Source organism: Ursus americanus, chromosome 12 (assembly GCF_024610735.1).
Source record: "Ursus americanus isolate L20-20 chromosome 12, mUrsAme1.1.p, whole genome shotgun sequence".
Taxonomy (NCBI): domain Eukaryota; kingdom Metazoa; phylum Chordata; class Mammalia; order Carnivora; family Ursidae; genus Ursus; species Ursus americanus.
The window spans coordinates 23,734,902-23,751,881 of record NC_142138.1 but is presented as its reverse complement, the minus strand read 5'-3'; the positions used below and the strand labels follow the sequence as shown (position 1 = coordinate 23,751,881).

At 38.1% G+C, this 16,980-nt stretch overlaps 1 protein-coding gene across 1 annotated transcript in view; it reads left to right on the top strand.

Moving 5' to 3' along the window:
* RPE65 (retinoid isomerohydrolase RPE65) overlaps nucleotides 1-16,980 on the top strand; it is a 39,060-nt gene that overhangs the window by 1,399 nt on the left and 20,681 nt on the right. Inside the window, exon 2 of the mRNA XM_087865994.1 lies at nucleotides 629-918. The gene's annotated coding sequence lies outside the window, so the exon portion shown is untranslated. The remainder of the gene's footprint in view (nucleotides 1-628; nucleotides 919-16,980) is intronic.

Here is a 16,980-nt window from a genome sequence, read left to right as displayed (position 1 = left end):
CATGATAGTGCTTGATTTTCCAACTCCCCAAAGCTTGTTTCACATACTCCCTCCTTTTAAAAATTCATATTCTCCTCTCTCTACCAAGCTGGGAAGATTAAAGTAGCAGTACATTTTTAACAGGCCAGTCTGAGATGGTCAATAGGATCTGACTATTGATAAATTTAGCAAATTTCTTAAAAGGAAGCTCTATTTCAGAAAGGAGTTTTTGAGAATTAACTGAATCCACATCTCAGGTAAGTTTAATAAGAATGATTTAACTTGGACATAATCCATGACAAAATGTATGCTTCTAAAAATAAATTCATAATGGGAGTTCCACATGGCCTCCCGTACAGGGAGGGGTAGCAGTATGCTTCTGTGTGTCTTTTGTCCCCCAGTCCTGATCTGTCAACTGTGTTGTCCTGTTCCTTAGTATCAGGGCACTTGAGATGTCACTATCTGTTCACGACGTGTTGTCCAAGAGGCTAAGGTTGTCCATGTATGGTTCAGTATGCCATTGCTGCCATTACTAGTACGGCTTTGCTGACTTTACCCTTTTATCTTGTCTCTGCTTTTATGTTGCATTCCACTTTTCTCCTGCACACTGCAATGTCCTCTCTGTGCATTCTCTTTTCTTTTCCTTTAGCTATCAGCCATGTTGGAGAGACCATTTACCTTTGGGAAATGATTTTCTTTTATCACCAACGCCCTCACCGTGTGTTTCTTCTGTAACACACCCTGGGTCTTGGGAACAGGAAACAGTAAGTAGTTGGGGGTTTTTGTTGTTGTTGTTGTTGTTGTTGTTGTTTTCATTCCAGAACATCCTGGGCCATAGCTACACAGCAGGGATCAAAGCAGGCACACATCAAAAACACCCCAACTGAGAGGAGCAGCCTGAAGCTTCAGTGCCTCCGGCTCTTGTTAGCATCACTGCCTGTGAGTCATGTATATCTCATCTCATCTTTCCCCTGTTTGCTGTTCCTTCTCCAGTCTCTGCAAGAAATCTGCTCTTTACCAAACGTTCTTAACAATTAAAGATTAAAAACAAAAACAAAAACAAAAAAACCCTCCTTCAACTTTTCCCTCCTTTCTTCCTCATATAATTAGTAATAGATAAATAATTTCAGTGATACTTACTCATTTGACAATTCTTAAGCCCTTATAGTGTGCCAAGTACTATGCTAAGTATTGAGGCTAGAAAAATGAATGGCACACTCCCTGCTCTCAAGGAGCTTTTGAGTAATGGAGCAAGGCAACCAACACATAGAGAGTTCTAATACAGTGTAACAAAGTCAATGGTGGAGGCAGGCAAAGGGTGATTTGGGAGTCAATAGGAGGGACACCATTTCTCAGATGAGGTGATGCCCCTCACTGAGTATTTTTCCAGGCAAAGGTGCTGGGATGTTGAGAAGGGGTATGCAGGAACAAGACCTTGTAGAAAGGGGCAAATCTCCACGATGAGAAATAACAGATTTGTTCTGTTAGGGAGAAGTAATAGAAGCAGGATTGCTGAACTATGCATCTGAGGCAGGGAGTTACTGGAGATCTAGCTGGGAAGAAAGAACATCATAAAAATTTATCTGACTCATATTCAAAAACTTGGGCTTTATCCTATAAGGATGAACTTTACTAAAATGCAACCTCCTTGTGTCCAGGTGAATAACAGGCCCCCAAATAAGTTCATGTCCTAATGCCAAAAACCTAATGCCTTATATAACTTAAAAAAAAAAAAAAACCTTCACATATGTGATTAAAATAAAGATCCTGAGATATAGCAATTATCCTGGATTATCTGGGTAGATCCAATATAATCACAAGGATTCTTAGAAAAGAAAAACAGGAGGAGTATCAGAGACAAAGAGATGTGAAGATGGAAGCAAAAAGCAGAGAAGAGAAGATGCTGTGCAGCTGGCTTCAAGACAAGAAAGGGTCACAAGTTAAAGAATATAGGCAGCCTCTAGAAGCTGAAAAAGTCAAGGAAATAGATTCTCTCCTGGAGGCTCCAGATGAAAGTAACCAGTACAACCAATTTAGACTTCTGACCTCTAGAACCATAAGATAATAAACTGGTGTTGCTTTAGCCACTAAGTGTGTGGTAATAATAAGAAATTAATATAATATAATTCCTTAAGACTAGGAGTTTTGGGGGTTTTTTCTTCTATATCTTAAATAGTACCAGAATGCACCACCCCAAAATATGCCTCTTTGGCATATGGGTTATTTTGAGCCAAAGGCTACTGAGAACCAGAACACCCAGAAAAAGATCTAAAATCAGGGCACACGTTTCCCTTTTGTAAAAGAAATTCACATTTATGAAGAAAATTTCCATTTCCAAAGATGTCTCCCTTTCCTATGCCAGGAAGCAGAGAACTCAGCAACTCACCAATAGAGAAGGCATGACAAATCTGGTTAACAAACCCTATCAAACCTTACTAAACTCTTGTTTACCATACATCTTCTGGTCACCTTCCCACAGCTTGCCTATCTTCCCAAAAGCCCTCTACCCCTTTATCAACCACCCCCGAAATGTAAAAGCTTAACACAATGACTATTTCTTTAGCTCACAATTCTGCAGTTCAGCCATCTCAGCTGGGCTCAGAAGGACAGTTTTTCTGGTGTTCCCTGATCTGGTATGGCCTCGGCTGAGCTGAATCATCTTCATTTCATGTAGTCTCTCACATTCTAAGCAGGCTAGCCTGGGTTTTCTTCATGGCAGTCAAAAGTCCCAAGACAGAGAGCGGAGTTGTGCAATTCCTCCGGAGGATTAGGCCTAGAACTGGCACAGTATCTCTTCTACTGCATTCTGTCACTCTAAGGAAGTCACAGTCCAGCCCACATTCAAGGAGCTAGGAAACAAATTCCATCTCTTGATAGGAGGACTTGTAAAGACAGATTGCATGGGGCATGGAGAAGGGCCACCATTTGTCATCAGTCTTCCACATGATCCAATGTCTGTCTTACCCCAGCATCATAACTACGCTCCTTCTGAAACGACAGTAATAATAATAAGCTAACATTTATTGAGCACCTGTTGCCAGGCAGTATTCTGAGCACTTTGTGTTAATAATGTGTTTTATTCTCATAAGAACTCTTTGAGGTAGGTATAAGTATCATTGGCACATTAAAAGAGGAAGCAGAGTCACAAGGAGGTAAAATAATTTAAGAGAACCTATCCACCAGGAAAAAAAAAAAAAAAATCTCAGAGGATAAGCCATGTGATGTTGATGAGAATTAAGCCAGAATTGAAGCTCTCCAGATCATCTGAAGGCATGAACACTTTTCCATAGCCTCCTGTCACAACAAAAGGCATTTCTTTTCCACAAGATTCAGAGGCTAAAAGCACTCAAGAAAATGAGGTTGTCCCACTACTGTTACAGAGATATTGTACATCTACAATCTCAAGCCATTGATTTTTAAGAGGCAAATTTTTAAATCATCTTTAATGGAAAGAATTCCTTTGTGTAAGTTTTCTTCACCATCCCTATGGAATCCATTTTTGTTTTAATTCCAGCAATATGAGTCAGGTGACAATGATGACAGACACAGGGAATATCAGGAAATATAGAGACTTATAATTTGACACAGAAGGTAAACTTGAATTAATTAGACAATACTAGAGGAAGCACCAACTAGGTAATTCTAGAGCATTGAGCCTTTCCTCAGAGCCAATAATGTCCCTGAATGACCTCGACTTTGAAGCATGCTCTAACCAACAAGACGAAGGTCCCTGTTCCTGTGTCTGATCTACCTCTGATCTTGCCTTTTAAGCTTTTCTCCCCCAATACCAAGCATTATTTTTCAACCTTGCCTAATCTATCAACCCAGACCTAATGATTCTGAATCTCTCTCTGAAGAGATTTGGCAAACACTACCTTACCTATCATGTAGCATGATTTTACCTAATATGACTATTTGAATCTAGCATGATTACACTGTAGTTCTGATTGGCTTGACTGAGTCCTAAAAGCTGGATTCACGAAAATTGGTTTCCATGGTAAGAAGTAAATTTTGCCTGTGAACTCAGCATAGGCATTCATATTGGGTATGGTTCAACTGGGAGACAAGGCCTGGAGCCCCAACCCTGATAATCAAAAGTGACATAGAAAAGTGCTATAATGGGGGTGCCTGGGTGGCTCAGTCGTTAAGCATCTGCCTTCGGCTCAGGACGTGATCCCGGCATCATGGGATCGAGCCCCTCATCAGGATCCTCCGCTGGAAGCCTGCTTCTCCTCTCCCACTCCCCCTGCTTGTGTTCCCTCTCTCGCTGGCTGTCTCTATCTCTCTGTCAAATAAATAAATAAAATCTAAAAAAAAAAAGAAAATAAAAGAGAAAAGTGCCATAATGGCATCCATATGGGCCACACATGGGCTGTCAGAAGTAAACATTCTCTGATGGGAAGAAAAGATTAAGATTGATAAATATGAAAACGAATATGCTTTAACATACCCTAAATCTAGTTGCTATATTCCATACTGAGGCCATTTCAATTGTGACTAAATTGAGAGTAAAAGCAGTGAGACTTCGGGCTTTTACTAATAGGTTAGATAAATAATCTTTTTGAACTTTAATATCCTAACATGTAAAGTGGGAGGTTTTACTAGATTATCTCTAAGATCCTTTATACTAATCTTGGATTCTAAGTCTAGTCTAATGATAGTCTAAGTCTATACTAATCTAGTCTAGTCAAAATATAACAAGTCACTGGTATGACTGAAATGTTTATTGAATTGATCGTAGTTTTACTATACTAATCTGAATGGTTAATTCAATAGAGACCAACAAATCTATTTATTTCTGTGAAGCCAGCTAATATTTCCAACTATCCAAGTTTGGATATGGGTCAGGGAGGAAGAAAGAACTCCTTGTCACTTCCTTTTCTGTTCACCTCTTATCTTTCCAGAACCTCTGAAGGGGTCTGGCAGTCCAATGACTGATTAGTTTCATCCATTCCAAAGTAGAGAAATTCATTTACTGCCCTTCAGAGAAGAGATCACACCCCTGTTTCTTCTACCCTATTTCAAATGTGAACTTTATACTGGTTCTTTCAAATCTATGATCTGCTAGTTATGAGTTTCACAGCCATAATAATCTAAAATAGATCTTTTGAATATAACAGTTAAAATGTAATTTCAGTACAATTGGAGCCTTTCTAATTGGTTATTAAAAGAAATTCCTAATTAAATAAAACACCTCTAATTAATGAATATAAATAATAACACATTAGGCACTCAGAAATGTGTCCTTATGCAAAAATATATTTATAAAGTAATTTAATAGGGCACCTGGGTGGCTCAGTCAGTTAAGCATATGCCTTCAGCTCAGGTCATGATCCCAGGATGCTGGGACTGAGTCCCATGTCGGGCTCCCTGCTCAGAGCAGAGCCTGCTTCTCCCCCTCCCTCTGTTTCTCCCCTCTGCTCACTTTCTCTCCTGCTTGCTCACTCTCAAATAAATAAATAAAATCTTTTTAAAAAATTAAAAATTAAAAAGTAATTTAACTAAACAGGAGATGATTCAAACAAAAAATTTAAAGTATTTATTCAGAAGGATGAACACTAAAAATCAAAGTGATTTTTGAATCACTAGATTCTTTGAATAATTGCCTCAACTATAGACAACCGGGCAGTTATGATTAATTTAGCTAACAAAAGATTATAAAAGATTTACAGTGGGGGAAAAAATGTTAGCAAATCTGACTGAATGTGCATTTCTGCATTTATGATTGATGCCAGAAAAAGACATTGTAGTAGCTTCATGGAATATCTCACAGCTCTAATGCACATTTTTGTGCCATTATCAGCAACATTGCAAACTACTCATCAAAACTTGCATGGTAAGCTATTAGTACCTACTGATTTGGTTATTTTTACCCCTCAAACTACTTTTTTTTCATATGTGAAATTAGCAGAGTTTGGAAATAAGTAATTCAACAAGTCTGCTTTGAGCATCTTTAATGGGTTCTTTTCTGATATTTCACTTTTTCATAATTATATGTGATGTCTTATCAAATATTTGGCCAAATGTTTATTATAAAATATCGTTAAAGCTCCATAAATTATGCACACCTTTACCATGTTTTCTTTTATGCATGGCTTTTCTCCTTCTCTTCCCCTGCATGCCCTTGTACTATTCTGTTGATTACACGAAGGGCCTTTGGAGAAGTAACTTAATTCTGGCAGAGGTTTTCAACCTGACATCTCATTTTACAAACTTGATTGGAATTCAGGGTATTGAATCACGGCTTGAATAGTTCGGGCCGAGCTAAAGCATTCTATTGCACAAATACCCTAAAAAAAAAATCTGCTTGCCCATTTTCTACCATGGCCCAAGGCCATCTGGGTATAAAATATCTACTTTATTGAACAGGCCGTTTTTTTTTTTAAATGGGTATTCTCTTCACAAACCACAATAATAACATCCTCATCAGATAAAGATATTACCTTGCTAAATAGGCTTACCTTTTCCTTTTGTTCAGTTATGCTCCCAGAGTCATTTTGACATGGTGAATTAGCCTTGAGAAGGATGAGGTGTTGTTCATTCATCTCTTCAGTCATTCATTCCTAGGTATTGTTCTAGGTCCTAGAGACCCATACGAGGATCCTGCTGTCTAGGACATGGTCCACAATTACCTGCTGCCTTTTTAAATTTTATTTATTTATTTATTCATTCATTCATTCATTCATATTGGAAGATCATAGAGCTACCTTTGCCATATTATGAAGTAAATACTGGACATTGCTCAAGTGTACCTATAATTAGCTTCTCACTTGTTTGAATTTTGGAAGTACTACTGTTCATTTGTTTAAATTTGAAGGCAAAAACAAAAACAAAAAAAAACCTTGAAGTCCTCATAGAGAACTTCATATACTGAGCACACATACTGAGCACATATACTGAGCACATAACCCTATTATTATTACACACCAACCTCAGTTGGACTTGAGAATAAATGTGCTGGCTATTTTGACTGGTAGGTGTCAGGGCAGTGACCTAAAAGTAACCAAAAGATCCATTTATCCAAAATGACTTCCTTGACAGTCAACCTTAATACAGATAATTTATACCGTTCATTCACCTATTTCTCCATTCATTTATTCACTTACTAACAACAGCTATATGCTCTGCATTGTGTTAGACAGAGGGGATAAAAGGCTAAATAAAATGACCTACTCTTGATGTAGAGAAGCTGACAGACTGGTTAGAGAAACAGATAAATAAATTGCCAATTATAATATTATACGGGCGCTATAACAGGGAAATACAAAACTGTGAGGTAATACATATCATATGTTGTATATTCTTGGGGTCATGTTGTCTATCCTAATGAAATAACATCTCAATGAATGCAAAAAATAATAAATTAGGCAATCAAACACTTGTCCTCATGCAAACTGTAATGATGTTTGATGAAGAAAGGGACTTTGTCTTTAGATTCACCATCATATAGATAGTGTATGACACTATTTATATCTTACAAGTCTTATATCTTACAGTGGCCTTTTTTAAGTTTCTTGCCTCCTGCATTATCTTACCTCCATTATCATGATATTAACCTAATGCTATCAGTCATAAAATTCCATCATCTCACTTTCCCATTTCCAAAGATATGCAACACAAGCCCCCCCAAGCTGTACTATATGAAGTTCAAACAGTTCCCTAAAATTTATTTCAAAACAAATATTTATCAATTGGTGAACCTCAGTCCCAACCAAAATTAAGCACTAAAGACTAGATTTATCCTCTTGCCAGAAATAATAAAAAAATTAAAACAACAGTATCCAGGACATTCGACATCATCCAATAAAAAACAATGACCATTAAACAAGGTAAGCCATCTGATTGTACCAGTTTAGTGCTATGAAAGGTTTCTGTGCTGTGATGCTCTGAAAGTGAATCTAGATAGAGCCTAGAAGATTCTCTGAGTTGAGAAGATGAAGCTTAGAATATGGGGAGAATGAGGTGACTTAAAGTTCACAGGAAGGTGTCTTATAGAGGGGGAAATCTATAGAGAGAGAATTCTGAAGCTCTGCATCATGTCCCCCCATAAGCATTCTGCTGAAATATTTACCAGTGCTTTTATGTAAGCAAATTACCCAAAGCCAAGAGAATCACCTGACTAGATTAGAGGTAACATAGCTAGTCACCCACACAGAGCTGAGAATAGGACCTATTTATTCCCACCATGCAGACTAGAAAATCTCATTAGTGATGGAGAATTTGGTAGACCACACAGAAAAGTTCAAAAATTGGCCTTACACTGAGCACTGCTTCAATCCCACCTAAGAAATCTTAAAAACAAAACTCAAAGGGACCTGTTTCCAAAAACATTGAGTCCCAGAACAAAGCACAAGACCATTTAAAGGAATACAAATAAATCTAGCAACCAATGAGGTAAAATTTTAAATGCCTGGTATGCAATAAAAAATTGCCAGGCATGCAAAAAAGCGGAAAAATATAACCCATAATCAAGATAAAAATGAGTAAATTGACACTGACACATATGTTCTAATTACCAGAGTGGTATATTAAAACATTCAAAAATTTAAGTAGAGATATGGGAGATATAAAAAAGACCCAAACAGAAATTCTAGAGATGAAAACTATACTGTCTGATCTGAAAATACACTAGATGGTATTAATAATAACAATAACAAAAACTGATTAATCCAAAAGAAGGCAGCAAAAAAAAGGAGAGGGGAGACAAAGAACAGAGAAGAGGAACAGACAACAACAAGATGATAGGCTCAAATTTAACCACATCAATAGTCACATAAAATATGAACGGTCTACATATCCCAACTAAAAGGCACATCTTGTCAGATTGGATAAAAAAGCAAGACCAAACTATATTCCACCAACAAGAAATTCAATTTTAAACATACACACATAAATAGGTTTTAAGAGATGGTTCTTTGAGATGATCAATAAAATTGATAAAACTCTAGCCAGATTATCAGTGAAAAAAAAGGGAAAAGGTACAATTACCAATATCAGGAATGAAAGATGCACCATAACTACAGATTCTATAGATATTAAAAAATAATATGGAATTCTTATGCACATTAGGCCAGTATATTCACTAACTTAGATGAACTGGTAAATTCTTTGGAAGACACAAATTAACAAATCTTATGAAATAGATATCTCAAATGAAATAAATATATAACCTAGACTCCTATCTCTATTAAAGAAATAGAATTTGTCATTAAAACCCTGTAAAAAAAAAAAAAAAAAGCTTCAGGCTTAAATGGCTTTACTGATGATGTCTACCAAACACTGAAGTGAGAAATAATAGTAATTCTGTACAAAGTTTTACAGAAAAGTTAAGACCTGATAACAATTTCCAACTCATTTTTCGAAGCCATCATAAACTTAAGACAAAAACATTAAAAGAATAAATACAGTATAGACCAATATCCTACATGAACATAGAGGTAAAAACTCACAAATAGAATCTAAAAGTTGATAAAAAAAATGATAATACATGTTTCTGGGTTATCCTAGAAATGCAAAGCTGGTTTAATATTCTGAAAAAATAAACATAATTCACCATATTAACAAACTAATAAACAATATTCATATGATAATGAATACAGAAAAGGCATTTGACATAATCTAACAGCCATTCTTGATTCAAAACCTTCAATAAATAGAAAATTTACTCAACCTGATAAAGGACATCTATGAAAAAAGCTATAGGTAACATCATACTTTATGGTGAAAGACCCAATATTTTCTAAGATTAGGAACTAGACAAGGATGCTTTTTCTCATCACTTCTATCCAAAACTGTCCTGGAGGTTCTAGCCAGAGCAATAAGACAAGAAAATAAAAGAAATAAAAAGCATCTAGATTGGAAAGAAAGAAGTAAAACTGTATTTATAGCAACATGATTTTCTACTAGAAAATACGATGGAATCTACTTTAAAAGCTGCTAGAGTAAATGAGTTTAGAAATATTGCAGGACACAAGATCAATTTACAAAAATTAAATTTATTTTCATATGCTGGCACCTAACAAGCAGAAATTCAAATTTAAAAACTACCATTTACAATAGCATAAAATATTTAGTAACTACTTACTAAGTCCTGGGCTTTACCATACAATGACAAATAAATAGGGGCACTATCTCAAGTATCTCTCTAAGTAAGGAAACAAACACAAAAACAGATAATACACTGTGATAAGTAAAGGAATAAAGATATGTGTGGACATTCAGTCAATTATTAACAATTTTCTCCTATCAGTAAACTTATTTTCCCATTATCTGAGAATGACCCATAAACAATCTAAAATTTTGTAAACTGGATTAGCACAACCAGGATTCCTCATGCTATTAGAATAGCTCTTTTTCTGATGTTCATGTGCCTGAAATTAAGAGGATAAGTCATTCCTAAACCACGTTTAAGGTTCTTTTGTCCAATAAACCAGTTCTCCGACCCAGAAAGGGTGAAAAAAATCTGTTCTAAAAGATTTCAGCTGCCCATTCTTCTTTGTATTTGTACCAACTGGCAGAACCAGAGACTTCAAAGGGGACTAAGGCCTTAAATAGCTGAGGCACCATTAATCCACTACAGCTGGCCCAGATCCTCTTTTGTGCTTTCTGCGTGTGTGTGAATCAAGAGCTAATTAATTAAAATAAGACTATAATCAAGATTTTAAGGAAATATTTTAAATTCTTTAGAGAAAACAACCCCAAATCCTTAAGCACTCACTTATTAGCACAATATTAAGATATTCTTGTGCTCAAATCAGTAAGGCTGTTCTTTTAGTGACCTAAACTAACTTGGTTAAACAAATAAGCCTTATTGAGTTCTTATACTGATGCCCTGAGCATATAGGGTCTACATTTTTAAGATATCAGATGTCAAAACATAGCACACCCAAGCCAGGGACTACGAACAACTTAAACTATTACTCACATAAGTATGTGCAAACAAGGGGGATTCCCTGAGCGATGAGCAGGACCCACCAGTAAGAGGGCAGTCTGATATCTACTAGAGAGGAGAGAAGACAGAGTGTGCGTGGTCAGGGGACTTGATGCATGTCTCCTTCCCCATGACATTTTTTCTTAAGATTTTATTTATTTATTTGATAGAGAGAGACAGCCAGCGAGAGAGGGAACATAAGCTGGGGGAGTGGGAGAGGAAGAAGCAGGGTCCCAGCAGTGAAGCCTGATGTGGGGCTCGATCCCAGAACGCTGGGATCACGCCCTGAGCCGAATGCAGACGCCTAACGATTGCGCCACCCAGACACCCCTCCTTATGACATTTTTTAATGATGCCAGGGTAGTCTTAGTTTTGGCAGTGATGGGGAGACAAAAGGGGCAAGATAAGTTGCCTCACATGTGATTTATGGAGGTGCAGCAGAAGCAAATGCAGAGCTTTTGCTAGTCTATTGGTTTTCACCCTAGGGGAGCAGCTGGGGTGGCTTCCAGTTTCTATCCTGACAGGTGTTGAATGGTTTGGCCAAATGTCATTGTGCTGGGTGATTTAATTTGTCCTGCAATAATCAGGAAGCTTACAAACTGAAGTGGAAGACAGACATGCTAACAAATGAAACAACATAATGTGATATATACAAAAGTGGACTTATATAAAATTTTCCCAAAAAGTACAAAAGAGGGCATTCTACCTGAGGCATCACAGGAAGGTGATGCTCTATCAGGGTTGTGACAGAAACCAGGCATTTACCAGATGGGCAAGGGAAGCAAGGGAATTCCAAGCAAAGGAGCTAAACTGTATGAAGAAAGGGAAACATGAAATGGTACATGATTGATGAGGAGCAATGAAGAGTTTGGTACTGCTGGAGCACAAATGAAAGAAGAGAGGGGCAGATGAGGACACAAAGACATAGGCAGGGATCAGGGTGTGGGGGATTTTATAGCTTTGCTAAAGTGCTTGGACTTCATCCAGTAAGTAATGCAGGCCTCTCAAAAGGCTCTAAGAAGGGACATGGTCTAATTTTCCTTTAAGAAGAATGACTCTGGTGGTGTTGCTGAGGAATAGTTGAAGACACAGATTAGGGACAAGTTAGCTGGGAGCTTACAGGAACATCTGTCTACAGGGAGCACTAAAATATTATGGAGCATGTAATAAAATCGAGAAAATAATATTTACCAGAACTTACACATTTAGTTGAAAGTAATACTTATAAGAATGCAGACTGGAATCAATCTACAATCACAGACTGGACTCAGTCTGCAATCACAGACTGCTTTGGTTTGAATCCCATCTCCACTGAGCAAGCAAGTTCCTTCAGGGTAAGGAGGATCAGAGGTGCTTTAGGAGGGGAGAACAGACAAGTCCTATGGAGCAGATGAATATCTTACAGCATCTCAAATTAGTCAGAAACGTGTGATATACCCATTTCCACTCAACCATTCCTCCCCTAGTCTTAAAGAACAGTTTAATTCAGTTGCTAAAAACCCTATTTAGTTCTCCTATGCATCCGAATACAAAGCAGCCCAAATTCTTCATCTCTCCCTGTATCCGTGACCTTGCTATGTGACACTATAGTTCTCACTAAAGGCAGAGGCTATTTTCATAACTCTTGAGATATGGGCTGGTCTCATGACTTGTTTTGGCTAATAGAAGGCGGTGGAAGTGACAGTGTTACCAGTTCTGAGCCTAGCCCTTAAGAAGCTTTTTGTATTTCTACTTGCTCACTTTCATCTCTGCCATGGGCAGGAGAATATGCCCAGGTTACCCTACTGGACAAACAGGTGTGGTAAAGCCAATTTACCCCACTCATTCCAGCTGAGACCTAGGGATTAGTCAACAGCCAGGCAAATCCAATGATGAGAGCAAATCCAGCCAATTTCAGCAACTCTACCTAGCCAACCACCCCAGGCACTGGTTGTTGTAGGACACTTAGGTTTGATGTTGAGATTTTATGTTATAGTAGATAAATGATAGGCCCCATGACCCCATTTTCTTATATCCCAGGCATATCAATTATATAACACAAAACCAGATCTCAAATCTATCCACTTTTTTCCATCTGCATTGCTCCAGATCTCAAATCTATCCACTTCTTTTTCCATCAGCATTGCTCCAGTCTAGACTAAGATCTCAAATCTATCCACTTTTTTCCATCTGCATTGCTCCAGTCTAGACTAAAAACCATCACCACCTCACCAGAACTACTACTGCTTTCTCTACTTCTGCTCCACTTACAATCTGTTCTTCAAATATCAGAGAGAGTGATATAAGTCAGATCACCTCAGTCATTCCTCTGCTCACAACCCTTTAATTTCTTTGTATTGTTCTCAGAACACAATCTAATCCAAGCTCTTCACCCTGACCTCGAAGCCCTGCATGGTCTGCCATGTGCCAGGATGAAAAAGTAGCTTGTATTATACTCTCAAAAATGGTTTCTTCGAAGAAATGTGGAATTGGTTCCTATTAAGAAATCTCTGCTTGAAGAAACATGTTTTACTGTTTCAATTCATGGAATATTATTTTGGTAAATGTACCAAAATACATCAAAATGAAACAGTTTCAATGAAATATTAATTAGCCATCAAAAAAGTAAAATCTTGCCATTTGCAATGACATGGATGGAGCTACAGTGTATTATGCTAAGTGAAATAATTCAGTCAGAAAAAGACAAATACCATATGATCTCACTCACATATAGAATTTAAGAAAGAAAACATGAACATATAGGAAGGCCAGGGGCGGGGGTGAGGAGCAAGGGAAACAAACCATAAGAGACCCTTTAACAGTAGAGAACAAACTGAGGGCTGATGGAGGGAGGTGGGGGTTGGGGATGGGCTAGGTGGGTGATGGGTATTAAAGAGGGCACTTGTTGTGATGAGCACTGGGTGTTGTATGTAAGTGATAAGTCACTGAATTCTACTCCAGCAACTAATATTGCTCTATATATTAACTAAAATTTAAATTTAAAAAAAATGAAGGTTTCTTTGGCAGACCCATAAATTGAACACGAAGATCTGATTTTTCCAAACAACAAAAAATTAAGGTGAAAAATAAGAGGAGAGGATGAAAGAAAAAGTAATAATAGGTTGGTGATCCAGTGTATAACAATGAAATACAGATAGACTTGAGAAAGAGGTCCACATTTGGGGCTTTAGAAGCCAAGAGGTCAAAACAATGCTTTGGAAAGGATATAGCCCAGCTGTTCTCTGACTTCACACCAAGAGAGAATACAAAGAAATGGGTTGCCCTAAGGTAAGAGGTGTTAGCTGGAAGATTAGACATGAAATCAAACTCTCTATGAACAAGCATTGGTAAATATCACTTAATACTTGTATAGAGAGTACTTTGTGCTAAAAAATGCTTTTGCATATTTTCCTTGTTTTATACCTGAAGAACTCAGGGTTCCGTGAGGGTCAGTATACAGTAATTAGCTTTCATTCTGACTTTAATCAAGCATGCTAACTTGATGACTCACATGATCCATGAGCCTATATGTCTTCAAGGAATGAATTACTATGATTTGTATTTTTAAAATGGCCCTCAAGCCACTGACCTCTAGGATTGAAATAGGTTGAAGAATAAAGGCTACCAAAGATGCAAAACTAAATGCAAACATCACCAAAATCAATTCCTGCAATTAAGCAATGTGGTTATGGCACCAGAATACAAGGGCAGCTCAGAAATACCTATGAAATGCATTTGGTACAGTCATGGGCACCAGTCAGGTTGGTTTTCATCTTCCAGAAAATGCTCCTCAATAGAAAACGCAGTTTGTCAATGATTCATCACTCAGCTGGTATAGGTTTTCTAGCACCTGGCTGCCACAAAGCCTTCTGCTTTGGTCCCTTGCAATGCGAGGTGAAAATGAAGAAAAGCAACTCGGTTCTGACATTCTTGGAATTTCTCTTTAGTGGACTGACAGTGCACAAGTATCACAACATGGCCCATAATTCTATTCAAGAAGAGACACTTCAAAGAGAACAAAATCCAACAGAAATTGTGCAAGAGATAGACATTCCTTTGAACATTGCCTCCCAAACTGCCTACTCTGCCTTCTGTCATTCTGCTCTGTTCACCAGATATCCTCTCCATCTTCTCCACACCCTGCCTATCCTTCTATCCTTCAGATGCCAACTCGCCCTACTTCCCTATGAAGCCTTCAAACTATTACAGCCCCAGTCATCTCTTTATCTCTTTAATAAATTTATCCTTCTTCCTTCATCTCTAAATCATCTCTCCATCTCTCATACACACACACATACACACACAGAGTGTGTACTTTCTCAAGTATTTGTACTATATTTCAATCCAGAAACCAAGCGGTCATCCTATCTCTACCTTTATTTCCTCAATGTACTTCCCTTCACTTGTTTTGTCTCTGATTTATCTTGCCCAAATCTCCCATTCCAACATATTATATACAATGTAATCAAAGTAGTCTTAATAAAATGCAAATCAGATAGTGTCACACTCTTCTGAATAACACATTCCAGTGATTGCCTCTGTTCTCATAATGTGGGTCTCAATTTCTTTACATACTTTACAAAGCTCTACAAAATCTGGCCTATGGTTATCTTAAATCTGGCTTCACCTTTTGCCATTTCCCCAAATCGCATTCACTTCTAGACTTTGGTAAGTGCTACAAGCTACGTCTGAACACTCTTCTCTCCACCTTTGACTAGCTAACTTTGACATATTCTTTTTATCTCAATTTAGAGACTTCCTCAAAAATCCCTCTGGGACCTCCATATACCAATACAGATGTTCATCCTATGTGATACTACAATATCCTATATTACCATCATTTTACAGAGACAGAGCTCGTAGTTGTAAACAATGAAACCAATTTCAGTTAATCAAACAGCTACATAGCTAGTTTAAATATCAGGTAGCTAACAGAATCTCTGAGATGGCTACAGGATGGGATTTGGAAAATACCAGCCCAGTGATAATACTCCAGGTTGCACTGTAGAATGGCTCCATGGAGACACGAGGACAGCCTCGGACGGGCAGAGACCTAGCTGGTGCTGGGCACCAGGCACTACTAGCACCTCTGCCCCTTCCTCTGACTGGTGAAGCCCCAGTCACATGCCTGTGCCCTCACTGCAAGGCAGCCTGGGAAATTAAGCTCCTGTCTTCTATCTTGGGGATGCTCAGGTTGTTTTACTGAGGAGCTCTAGGCTGAGTAGTCCTAACCACTTCTTAAATTCAAAGTGGATAATGAGTTTCTCAAAAAATATTAAAGTCAGCTGGTATAGTAGATTTTTTTTTTCTGTTTTCAGAGACTACTGGCAAACAACTAATGCTTATGGAAATGTGAAGGAAATAGTGCTCTGATGCAATTTCTCTTGGAGGGCAGCACACATACCAATGAACAGGATGGTGAGGTGCAGAACAAGCGAGCATTAGTGACAAGCAAGGATATGAAGAGGGTTTCATCCCCAGCAAATCAAAAGGACGTAAAATCCTTAGCCTCATTGTAACTAGCGTGCTGAATAGGGCCAATAAGGCAATAAGGCGACTAGAGAGGGTTGGGAGTGCTACCGTATGCTTCCATAACACTCCATATTTGTTCCAATCATAACACCTATAAAATGTTATTGAATTGTTAGTTTCCTGTTTTCCTTGCAGAGTGACAACGTCTGTGATGACAGGGACAGTGCCCATCTGTCTGGCCCATAGACAATATGTAATAGATGTTTTAAAAAATAAGTAAATGAATGAATACATGAGAGTGAAGATAAGGGCACAGAGGTGGTAGAGGGAGATGAGTGCCAGAGAATGATGCCAGGTTCCAGTGGGGTGACCCGGATCAGCTCAGGCCTGATGCTAGCCACTCCCACACAGCTCCTTTCTTTCCAATCCACTTGTCATTCCCTTTGGGAAGGATTGAGGTCTCTGGAAAACAGCCAAAAAACTGTTATGGGAACGGCAAGCCCAAATAATGACTCAAGCATCAGGAGGATCTGAGTGCTGAAAGCCACTTCTGTTCCCCTTCTCTCAGCGGAGGGGGTGGGAAAACCCTAACTCCTTTCAGAGAGACTTAGAAGGCATAT